The sequence below is a fragment of the Leiobunum rupestre genome, chromosome 6 (assembly GCF_980474605.1).
Source record: "Leiobunum rupestre chromosome 6, qqLeiRupe1.1.hap1, whole genome shotgun sequence".
Taxonomy (NCBI): Eukaryota; Metazoa; Arthropoda; class Arachnida; order Opiliones; family Sclerosomatidae; genus Leiobunum; species Leiobunum rupestre.
Genome location: NC_143389.1, coordinates 23,213,548 through 23,226,107, shown reverse-complemented (window position 1 = coordinate 23,226,107; position 12,560 = coordinate 23,213,548). Strand labels below are relative to the sequence as shown.

Sequence of the window (12,560 nt, the reverse complement as noted above, 5' to 3'; positions counted from 1 at the left end):
CAAAACAATCTCTGAATTCGCCGTTAATGAGCTCGCATATACGTTTCTGGCTTTCGAGTGATACATTTTGGCCTACGTTAATTTCATCGACATCAAACCGTCGTCTCTTTCTTGGTTCGACATGTAATACATCCTCTGATGTTCGCTCGTTTTTTGCTTTGCAAGGCTCAGCTCGTACCATCCGTTGCCCACAGTCAATAGTAATATCGGACTCTGAGACGTTAACAACGGGTATACAGGTTTGTCCTTTCTTGTCCAACGTGTAAATTCCTCTCGGGACGCAATATTCTTTGCCCGGGAATAGTCGGATGTGTCCTTCAACGTAAATATCTTGGTCGTAATCCGGGTTTTCTCTCGAAGTGAGCTCAATGAATCCTACGTAATTTGCCGGTATTACAGTCGCGTCTTTAGCCCATAAGTTTACATTTCGGGGTTTTAGTTCGGGAACTTTAAGATTCTTCAGACATTCATCCTCGTCGTTGGACTTGTGATTTTCCTCAAATAACCGAATTGTATTTTGTCGCTTCACAACCGTGACGTACGGTCGCTCGGTTAAGGGTTGCCCAATAATCAACGGTATGCGTTGGATTTCGTTGTTGACCACTAAAACATCAACGTTGGCTTCCGCCTCGTCTACCTTAACCTTTGCTCCTCGGATTATTCCTTCCGGTTTCGTTTGACCGACGCCATAGCCCCCAATTCGGAAATTTTCCTCAACGTCTTCGTATGTCAGCCCTAATCGTAGGGCTTCTTGCTTTCGTATAAGAACGCACTTGCTCCCCAAATCAATATACGATTTGATTGGATGTCCGTTGAGAACAGCGTACTTGAAGTACTTTTGATTGTCATCTTGACTTGTTTTTCGGTCGTCAACGTGAAGGGTGTGTTTAGGGGTTGTCTTTTGATCGGTTCTCGTAGTTACTTCTTTACAATCTTCGGTGTCGTGTGTGGTACGCTTACAGATTTCACACCTTGACTTGCGTGGTGGCTTTGGGCAATCCTTCCCGAAATGGCCATAATTCGAACAATTGAAACATAAGGGCTCACCATTCTCGTTGTAGTGAGGTTTCCTCTTAAAAGTTGTCGAATTACCGTCCGTTGGCTTCACTGTATAGTTTTGTTCGTTACGCTTGTTCGGATTTTCCCTATTGCGGTCGAATGAGACTTTCTTTTTGACGTAGTTCGAATGCTCGTTGGGTGATTTCAATTTGTCGGAATGCTCGTTGGATGTTTTCAATCTGGATTCCAACTGAGTTATGCATTGTAGCAGTGCTGGTGGTGACGAAAATTCACGTACACTGAGAGCGGTGATCAGAGAGTCGTCATTTAATCCCGTTATTAAGTATTCTATCATGGTTGTTTCAGACAGACCACACATTCTGGCCTTGGCCACTTTATCATGGTAATAACGCTCAACTGCTTCGCCGGGCTTACGCCTTCGATTTTCCATCTCTCGGTACAGCTGCTGCGTGCTCCTTGTAGACGGAAACCATTTCGTTAGTTCCGCCTTCCACTCGTTCCAGGTACGTACAGCGGAGTCCAAACCATCGAACCAAATTCTAGCAGTTCCTTTTAGCTTCGGTAAGGCATTATTTATCGTGAGTCGTTCTGACCATCCGTACGCGGTCGCGATTTCGTCCACCTTTTGAGTCCACATCCCAGCCGTTTGATGCGGGGCTTTCTCCGGGTCGAAATCTGGAATTATTTGACTACCTTGCGGCAATTGTCCCCAGTGATGATGCTCTGTTTGAGTAGCAGAATTTTGATTGACCGCCAACATTGTCTCTTTAATCGTATTTCCGATGGTACATTGCATAATGGTGTCAAAATCAGTTAGTGAAATAAAGCCTGGTGGAGCTGCGCCTTCGCCGTTTCCGTTCATGTTGAAATTTCCACTCGGATGTGACTCAAAATCGTGAGAGCGATATCTTCTGCTGGAAATGTTCTGTTCGTTGGGATCGTATATTTCGGTTGAATTATTCGATTCGTCAAATAATTCAGTTAAATTTACTTCGTAGTTGCGTACAGCTAAATTATCGTTGACCTGAATTTCGTTTGCTTCTCGGCATGCTTTACACTTTTCAGCTTTCTTTTCGTGATCGTTGGGTTTAATTCGTGACCCCTCGTTATAATTTAATTTAGCTGTATGTCGATTGCTTCTTCGTAAATGCTTACAAATATCTTCCTCTCGCATTAGTCATTCGTCGCAAGAAAGAGATAAATTTTCGCTTACCGTATGAGGCAAATCTTCGGTGCCTCGTGTACATACGGCGATTTTCTTTTGTCCTGCCAATGCTGAAATTTTCAATCTGATTTCATCATTTAAATTTTTGGTCTTAGCGTCCAGTATCCCACTTCTGATGTGTTAGTACGTATTTAGCTTAGTGTCTGATGGCTTATTAAAGGATTACTCGTTCGTTAGATTAAGGAAATATAAGTTTAATAGCAAACATAAGTAAGAGCGTTGGCCACTCGCGGCCGTACATTACGGGCGTAAAAACAAGACAGTGGTTCTCGCCTCTCCTCTCCCGTCGCCGGTCAAAGGGGGGTCATCCCCTTGACCGTCGAACGGGTCGCTCGAGAGAAAGTTGAGCTATTTAACAAAAGTAGTGACGCTATCGCCATCTATATGTTATAGTATTTGCGCGCTAACAAATATTTAAAAAAAGAAAACACGCGGGATTTGTTACGTGGCTCGCGCTACGCTTTTGAAATAGGAAACGATAATTAAAAAACAGTTGGGGCCTAATATTGGAACGGAATGGAAAAAATTTCTTTAAGCTAACAAAGAACAAGAGGTTTCGTTATTCATATATCATAAAACACTACACCCCCTTCTGCGGCGTACTGCACGGTCGTTTCATTTCCGCAAACCGCTGTCGTATACGCGATTTCTTTGGACCCCGTTCCACTGACAAGGAGACGACCCGAGGTGATACTCACCGATTTTGTTCAAACTCGGGTATAGTGTACACCTCCATGTACCTTAAAAAACCTGCAAGGGAAAAGTTGCGACGGGCTTTCGTTTTGCCATGGCAACCGAAAACGTTTCTGACAACATGATTTGGAATTATTTCCATTGAAAATAACATGGGAATCTGAAGGATTTTAAGGGTCCCCCAATTGACGAAATTGCATTTAAACTTGATTAAATTTAATTTTTAAAATCAATTTAATTTTTTTTTAACGTATTTGAAATTTTTAATATTTTTCATTTGTTAAAAGGATCCCCAACAAATCCCGCTTCATCATCCGCGCGTATAAGGCCATCGTCGACTCGTTCGTTAAGACCTTTCCGCAGATTTTCAATGAGAACGGTCGCACTCGCGTTTCAAACGTCCTCCTTCACCTCTAACCTTTAACTTACGAGCCTCCACATATTTCGGAATTAAGTCACTAAAATTAACCGATTTCACTTTAACTAGAACAATTTATCAACTGAAGAAGGACCACGGTCCGAAAGCTCCGAATAAAATAAAGTTTTTTTCTAAGTCATGAAGTAGCAGCTTTTTTAAAATTTAGCAATTTATAATAAACCATGGCTAAAAGATTTAATATTTATAATTTATCAACTCTTGGCCCATCATGATTTCATCCTGCCCTCCCCCTTCGCACCGATTTCGATTTCAAATGGCTTTCACGGACGGAGTCTCTCTCATGTGGATGACCTCTCGAATTTGTACCTTCAGTACGCGTATGGAAACCGCTGTTCAGTGGCGTCCTTCTTCACCGGGCGCTGCCTTCGCCTTCTCGACTTTTTCACTTTCCGGACAGTGGTGACACCCCGTCGTGTCACTTCTACCCGGCCGTCGGTGACTTAACTAACGTGTACCTGACCTGCCCCATTGTCGATTTTGTCATTTTTTTTTAATTTCATTTATTGATGCTTGTTTAGTTACATATTTGAACATTAATAAATATCGCATCTTCCGATTGGCCATATGAGCAAATATTGCTCGTGCATGGCCGGTAAATATTAGAGTACAATTGACTTTTATTTGTAATATACATTATAAAGCCGTAAATTATAAATTAGGAAATAATTTTATGTATACATTCAAGAATTCATAACATTTTTTATATTATCGATCCCGAAATTAATCAACCATACATTCAACAAGGTTACAAAAGATTTTACAGTAGTACACTTTTTAATACTTTTATCTATTTTATAGTATAATTTTGTACCAAAAAATTTATATGGTTTTGACCGAGGGTTTTTAACATTTTTTTTGCTTCATTGATCTAGCGCTTTCGTGGATCGAGGAACTTTGCAGTCATTAGCATTCCAAATTCGACTATTGGTTCCTCGTCCAAAACTGGCAACATGATTTTTGTAATTTTATTTTTATCATAATGAAAAGAAGTTTATTGGAATTTTATTACTCGCTAAGAAAAGAAAATGTAAATTTTAACTTTAACGACCAAAGTGCCAAAATTTTTAAACAAGTTAAACAAATTGTAACTGCGCGTGTCTGTGCACACCGGGAACGCGCACCGAATCCGAACACTTACATATCTGAACTTGGTATAACCAAAAGTTTCCCTTGAAATATTAACTGCGAAACGTATGAAATGTACAATGTATATGTAATTGTAACATATTAAAGTCCTGTTTTAAAAACTAAACTCTCTCTCTCTCTCCATCTCTGATTTTGAAAAGTCACCTGGACGGCTCATGACTTATTTGTCTCAGTCGTTTAAATAATTCAAGTAGTCCTTTTCTAACTACTAAAGTGGGGAAAATTATTAAAAACAGGTTAGATGTATGTTATTATGTGTCTACGATTTACCTTTAGTCTTGCATCATCCACTGAACAAAAAGGAGCTTTATTTACTTTCAGATATCGAGATGCTTTAGTACAGTTCCTAAAATTGCATAAGTCAAATAATTTGTTGAATACTCTGAGGAATGCCAATTTTTCGTTATATCGCACTTTGTGATTCTTAAACACCAACTCCATTGCGACAGCAGCCGTTTCAATAAGGACCTATGTGGCGTAACTTATCTAAAGGAAAAAGTACAAAGTCAATGTTATCATTTATGATTCAGAATAATTTTTAAAAATCCATCCACCTTCATTTTAGCCTGAGAAGTTAGGAAAACTTAATAGTAAGTTAATTTTTAAATGTGCTTAAACTGTCCTATATGTCTTTAAGCTGCATGTAATACAATCTAAAAATCGGACTAGCATTAACAGCTTCTCCATTTTTCAACATCTTTCAACTTCAAGAGAATATTGCATTCATCGTAGTTTTCATTCATTAAGGTGCGTCAGATTTAAAAAAATTGGTCTCTCTTCATCAAATGAGTAAAATATTTAGTTGAAATATAGCACATTTTCATTTCCTCCCTCAAAATTTGTATGACATATGTGAAAAAGTTGCGGTTAGTGGCAGCTCCGTCACCAACTACACCAAGAATTGTGAATTCACGAGAAGCCTTCTAATAGCTTCCCAGATTATGGTGTATAATGCATTATATGTAGCTGTTGTTGTCGGAAAGTGAGCAAATGGAATCCAAATTATGGTGGTTATTTCTCTCAGTATCAGTAGTAACATATGAGTAGCAAGTGGAGGAGTAGAAGTTCCTTTTTCAACATCTTCAATATTGTCAAGATCATTGTGTTCTAGTGAAATTTCCTTAAATCCCCTTAGTAATGTAATATTTGGTGGCAAACTAAGTCGGCTTGACATCAAGTTCATTTAGTAGTAAGACGAAATATTTCTGGTGTTCTTCAAAGTCAGAAAACTTTGTTTCTTTTACCATTTTCACTAATTTATAATAATTGAATTCACTACAGTTGTCTACATTATGGCTATGGTTATACAACGTTCTGGTTGTGGACATAGGTATAACATTGGATTTCCTTATGATTTGATACGATGCTTTGGATTTTGTCCACGTAACAACACCAATTGAGCAAACAACGATCCCACCATATTCCGTATTTCGACGTTGTCATAGCTTTAATTTGTTCTTTAAGGAATACAGAAGTAAAAGATTCAGCGTCTTCCTCTTTGAGTTTAGAACTACATAACTGTTACGACTTTCAACTTAAAGAAGCATTTAATTTTAAACTTAATTTCAAACTTAAGATTTAATTATGAACTCTAACATTTTCTAAACTTAAGAAGAATTAAAACTAAACTATGGACTTTATATTATAACATTATATCTTGTCGTGTGCCGAACCCTTATTTTACGACCTCTGACCACCCGTGGTGAGAGTTTTTTCTTAGAAGTCCCCTTTTGTGAGTCACTCGATTTTATGGCCCTTCCCGGCCCAATTACCGAAAGGGACGTTGGAAAGGGAAGGGGACCAAAGTAGTCCAAATTTTGTAACAGAAGAAGAAAGTTGTAATTTTTAAAATTTGAATTGTTGAGTTTGATTTAATTTGTTGTTTTTGTCCGTTAAAAGTCTCGATTTACTCGTATAAATACCAAAATAACTTCTCTATCAACCGCCTTTTCCTTTCAGAGTTTTTAATTAATCTTATTTTATTAGCAAAATTTTTCACAGCGTTAGTGGCATTTATTTTCTTGGTTTCGATACGAAACCTCTTTTTCCTGAACGTTCCTCTGCAGATCAAACATTGAAGTTGGTCATTTTTATTTAAAATTAAGTCCGATAACGTTAAAAAATATATTATTGGATAGGTAAGGATTCAGCGGACCTACAACTTCGGTTATATCAGTAAATATTAAATTTAAGTATAGTTTTCAGGGTAATTGACGGGACCCCAATTTTCGTGTGTTTATATTTTCGCCTAAAAATCTACATAAGGTTCCTTAATTTAAGTCCGACTTTCATGAAAGTTATTTTTTTGGATAGGTGTGATTTCCATATAACCTAGAATTACAATTACGTTGCTTAAGTTTAATTCTTAGTAAGGTTTTTTGGACAGCGTAGACGTACCCCCTTAACTTCCAACATTGGAAATACGAGTGGTTATAGAGACCATACGCGTATGACCTGAAGTTTCAAATAAGTGTGACACTTATCGGAGGCCGTTCTAATATGACAAAAAAGAAACAAATAAGGGTGACACTTATCGGAGTAATACGCGATGCTTACAACGTATGACCTGAAGTAACAAATAAGTGTGACACTTATCGGAGTAATACGTTGTGCTTACAACGTATGATCTGAAGTTACAAATAAGTGTGACACTAATCGAAGGCCGTTCTAAAATGACCAAAAGTAAGAAATAAGTGTGTCACTTATATCTCCATCTGAGAGTTGGCATAACGTTCCTTAATTTAAGTCCGATTTTCATGTAAGTTATATTTTTGAATAGCTGTGGTTTCCATATAACCTAGAATTGCAATTACGTTGCTTAATTTTAATTCAAAGTAAGGTTTTTTGGGAAAGGTAGACGTACCCCCTTAACTTCCAACATTGGAAATATGCGTGGACTATAAGCGAGTTTATATCTGGCATTTTTCAAGGCCGTTCCAATATGACCCAAAGTAACACATAAATGTGGCACTTATCGGAGTAATACGCGAAGCTTGCAACGTATGATCTGAAGTAACAAATAAGTGTGACACTTAACCAAGCACGTAGATATAGAAAGTCTAAGGGGGGGGGACGAGTTATTACACAACCAGATGAAATCGCGAGCGTAGCGAGCGCGAAATTTTTCGTAAGCAATAAGTTCAATAACGCATATTTAAAGTACTGGCTAGACTTGGGACGAGTGACAATGACATTTCCGCATGTGTATCAAACGAAGTTTTTTAATACATTTGCGAGAAAATTATAATATTAATGATCCTAAATAAAGAACAGAGAACCACTGTTGTACAATAAACTTTAAAACTTTATTAAAAAGCTATGCTACGGCCGTTTCGGCGCTAAAACTGGCGACGTCGTCAGGCAAAACTAATCTAGATACAATTTTTGGCCGAGAGTTATTGAGAGAAACAGAGTAAACACGGTTCGAGTGTAGCCACAAGAATAACAACAATACATTTTATACCAAAGCAATATTCCCCTGGTTAAGTAACTGTACATAGTGCATAGCAATCTCCTAGGCGGGGACATCAATGTTGTTAATAAGTCGATTAGCAATTTTTAATTTCACAATTTCTATAGACTCTCTAATGTTCAATTTTATTGGGTTGTTTTCTTTGGAGATTAGTTTTGCATTATTGGTGTCTATAGTGTGTGAAACCCCCCGAACATGTTCAACAATGGCTTTGGGCCTTTTTAGTCTAAGATCCGCATTGTGTTCCTTTAATCAAAGAATATAAAGCCCCAGGAATGGAAGGATTGATATTTTTGGCCGCGTGTTTTGGCCGAACTAGAAACTTCCGGCAAAGTAAATCAGAGTAACCGGAAACGGTTAACGCAACCCGGTCTCTCTTTAAAAACGAGAGGCGCAAAAGTTCCACTAGACGGAGCTACACCTTCCATTCCCTGGGCTTTATATTCTCTGCTTTAATCTGGCTGATAGGCAACGTTTCGTTTGGCCTACGTAGCCCATTGAGCAACTGCATGATAGTAAATAGATTCCACTCTGGTCAGCCTTATCTACTGTGTCTTTTCTAGTTGGCAAATAATTTCCAATCTTGTTAATGGGTTTGAAAATCGGTTTAACGTGATTATTTTTACACAGGTGGCCTATTTTTTCTGTGAGTTTGCTATAGGGTAATATTATGAAGTTGTCCTTCTTATCAAACGGCTTGAGCTTGGTGGGGTTCAAGGTTTCGGCTTTATTTTGTACAAAATAAATGATCTTATTGACGAAATTTAAATCAAAACCCCTATTAAGTGCTACCATTCTAATGAAATTAATTTCGTGGTTATATTCCAATTTTTCGCTACAAATGTTAAACGCTCTTTCAACGTATGAGAGAAACGCAGATTTTTTCTGAGAGAAGGGATGTGTGGATTTGTAGTGTGGTGGTGCTACTATTGCAAAAGGTTTTCTAAAGACGGTCGTGGTAAACGATGTGTCGTTCTTCTGAATTAAGGTATCTAAGAATGTAATTTTACCCCCTAACTCCACTTCTACTGTGAATTTTATATTAAGGTTTTGTGAGTTTAAGTAGTCGATGAATATATTTAAATCGTTTACACTATGTTTCCATTTAGCTAGAACCCGATTTCTTTAGATCTTGTATAAGTTCTTTAGAATTTTTTACATAATATTTATGTTTATTTACTAAATATCCGAAGCATTTGACGATTCATTTTGCGATGCGTTCCGATGAAGAGTTGATGTTCGGGACAATCGGTCTAAACTTTAGTACTTCTTTGTGTATTTTTGGCGATAGGTAGAATCTGGGGGCTATAAACTTGGAGGGTATTAGCGATTCCTGTTCCTTATTGTTTAGTTGTAGGCAACTTTTCACCGTACTCTTAACTTTGTTGTGAAAACTATTTATAGGGTTGCTCTTTAGCTTGCTATACGTATCGTCATTTAAAGTTTCGTCAACCGCTTTTTCATATTCACCTTTATCCAAAATGACTGTACACCCCCCTTTGTCTGCTTTACAGATTATAATTGACTTATCAGAGACTTGAGAGCTGCAAATTCACCTGGTGTTAAGTTTGGGCTATTTTGGTTCGATCTGTGTTTTTCCAGCTCTCAAGTCTCTGAAAAATGATAAGTCAATTATAATATGTAAAGCAGACAAAGGGGGATGTACAGTCATTTTGGATAAAGGTGAATAGGAAAAAGCGGTTGACGAAACTCTAAATGACGATACGTATAGCAAGCTAAAGAGCAACCACAATGCGGATCTTAGACTAAAAAGGCCCAAAGCCATTGTTGAACATGTTCGGGGGGTTTCACACACTATAGACACCAATAATGCAAAACTAATCTCCAAAGAAAACAACCCAATAAAATTGAACATTAGAGAGTCTATAGAAATTGTGAAATTAAAAATTGCTAATCGACTTATTAACAACATTGATGTCCCCGCCCAGGAGATTGCTACGCACTATGTACAGTTACTTAACCAGGGGAATATTGCTTTGGTATAAAATGTATTGTTGTTATTCTTGTGCCTACACTCGAACCGTGTTTACTCTGTTTCTCTCAATAACTCTCGGCCAAAAATTGTATCTAGATTAGTTTTGCCTGACGACGTCGCCAGTTTTAGCGCCGAAACGGCCGTAGCAAAGCTTTTTAATAAAGTTTTAAAGTTTATTGTACAACAGTGGTTCTCTGTTCTTTATTTAGTTATAACATGTACAAGTTAGTCCTAAAACATATTTAGTTAATGATCCTATTAATATATTTAATATATTAATATATTTTACTGCGCTGCGTTGCGGATATTTCAATTCATTTTTACGTCTTACTGTTTATTTCTTAATGTTGCGCTCCTTTCGTAAGAAAGGAATCGAGTCCTAAGGGGGGTGTTTGAACCCCCTAAACCCCCCCCCCCTTATATACGTCCTTGCACTTAACGGAGGCCGTTCTAATATGACCAAATGTAACAAATAAGTGTGACACTTATCGGAGCAGTACGTGATGCTTGCAACGTATGGCCTGAAGTAACAAAGAAGTGTGACACTTATCGGAGTAATACGCTAGGCTTACAACGTATGACCTGAAGTAACAAATAAGTGTGACACTTATCGGAGGCCGTTCTCATATGACCAAAAGTAAAAGATAAGTGTGACACTTATCGGAGCAGAACGCGATGCTTGCAACGTATGACCAGAAGTAACAAATAAGTGTGATCAGAAGTAAAAAATAAGAAAGACACTGATCGAAGGAATCTTCTATGTGTAAATACAATTATGTGTGGCAGTGGATATATATTGGTTGTGATACCGGCGTTGCAGGTTGCTGTGAATAGCTAAAAAAAAACTTAACACATTAGAAGGATTGTGTGTATTCTGACCGTCGTACGTCTTGTTTTACACCTCTTACCTTCAGATTTAGGCGAAGGAAATTTCACAAAAAAAAACTCCAGGTGCTCCATTCACACTTTTAGTTTTTGGGTTTTCCCTTGAGTTACATGGACCATAGTAGCAAGTTTTACCATTATAACTTATTTCTAAAAAAAATTGAAATTAAATATTTAGTACAACGAAATTTACATGAGCGAAGTTGATGACTATGGTATTTATGCTTACCTTTTGGATGTTATCCAAATGTCATTAGTCATAGTAGTTATAATCATAATATCAACAGAAATTTTATATAAAAATTATTTATATAATAAAAACTTAATTGTGGATCGGAGAACACTAATCTAAAAAGCACAAAACACCTTTTAGTTAAGCCTTTCACTTGAGCTAACGAAAGCCGTACATGAGAATTGAAAACGTTTAAAAAATTTACCAATCACAGAAACCGGAAATAGCTTCGTCAACCCAATTCCGCCTTGAAGACTAGCGACAAACAAGATACACTAGATAAAGCTTCAGCTTCCATTCTATGATTGAGATATTGTTTTAGTACGCAGTTAGTTCGTTAGAAACCATTTGATTCTTAATAAATCCAACGCTTCATTAAAATGAAGAATGTTCATGGGCATAATTATTGATTAATCTCTAGCAACCTTGTAGTTATATATCGTCTTTTCAATAGACGAGTAGTAGAATTTTAGAGCCGGACCTAAGTGGTCAATTTTTTCAGTATCTCCCAAATGGAGAAACCCCTTAATTTCTAAGCTCCAGATGAGCACCTTATTGTAAAATAAAGTAGTTTTGTAATATTTCATTCAATCTAGTCGTCTCATTTTCTATCGATAATGAATCAAGTAAAAGACTCATTAGTTTTTTAGTCGGCTAATTGTGTTCTTATAGCTGCTCTCCCAAACTAACATAGTCCGCCCTAAACCTTTCAAGTGGAGTACACAAGATCCCACAGCCAGTACAAGCATTACTAAATGTTCCAGGGGGGAGGCAGGGTATTGCGGAAATTGTCACATTTCGTAAATTATAGTGGTTTTTGGTGATTTATAGATATATGATTAGTTATCTCAAGTTAAAACCATACATACATTGGGTTATTTTTTAAATAAATAGTTATTTTAATTGAAGGTGGTTCGCTTATTTGTTATGTTATTTAGGGTGCGGTCTTTCCAATTGTACTCCTCGTTACGAGGAGGGGAATGGTATCCCTTTCACCTCGCAGCAAAAGGAGCCAGGTTCGATCCCAGCTTGCTGCACTGGGTGAAAACTCAGAACAACTCCTTCCGCGTTGAGTTTGCAAGTTCTCTCCCCACTGGTTTAAGGGGTTTTTCCACGAGCTCTTCGGTTTCCCCTTCATTAAAAACTTTTTGAGGTCAACGGTAACAGTTAGTGTATGGAGCTGTTGGCTCGAGTGGCATGAAGGGCTTGCCACCACCCTCCTACGCATTGTAACCCGGCCACCTGAATTAATGGCTTTAAAATTCGCTGGATGACTTGGGCCTAAGGTGGTGCCTCGTGTATTAGCCTAACTGATTATTATCGAGAAAGTATTTTATTTTTTGGGTTCCAAGCAGCCTCACTTTGAAAAATATTGATCGCAATCGTATTTCTAGTTTATTGCAATCAAATTAAACAATGGACAATGCCAATTTTATGGCAGTAATAATGTAT

At 37.6% G+C, this 12,560-nt stretch overlaps 1 long non-coding RNA gene across 1 annotated transcript; it reads right to left on the bottom strand.

The window, feature by feature from the left end:
• Positions 1-4,214: 4,214 nt before the first annotated feature.
• LOC149940419 (uncharacterized) lies at positions 4,215-11,016 on the bottom strand. The gene is made up of 3 exons (XR_016481408.1): positions 10,900-11,016; positions 4,794-5,009; positions 4,215-4,731 (listed from the first exon to the last, which is right to left on the bottom strand). It is a non-coding gene; the product is annotated as an uncharacterized LOC149940419 (long non-coding RNA).
• Positions 11,017-12,560: the final 1,544 nt, after the last annotated feature.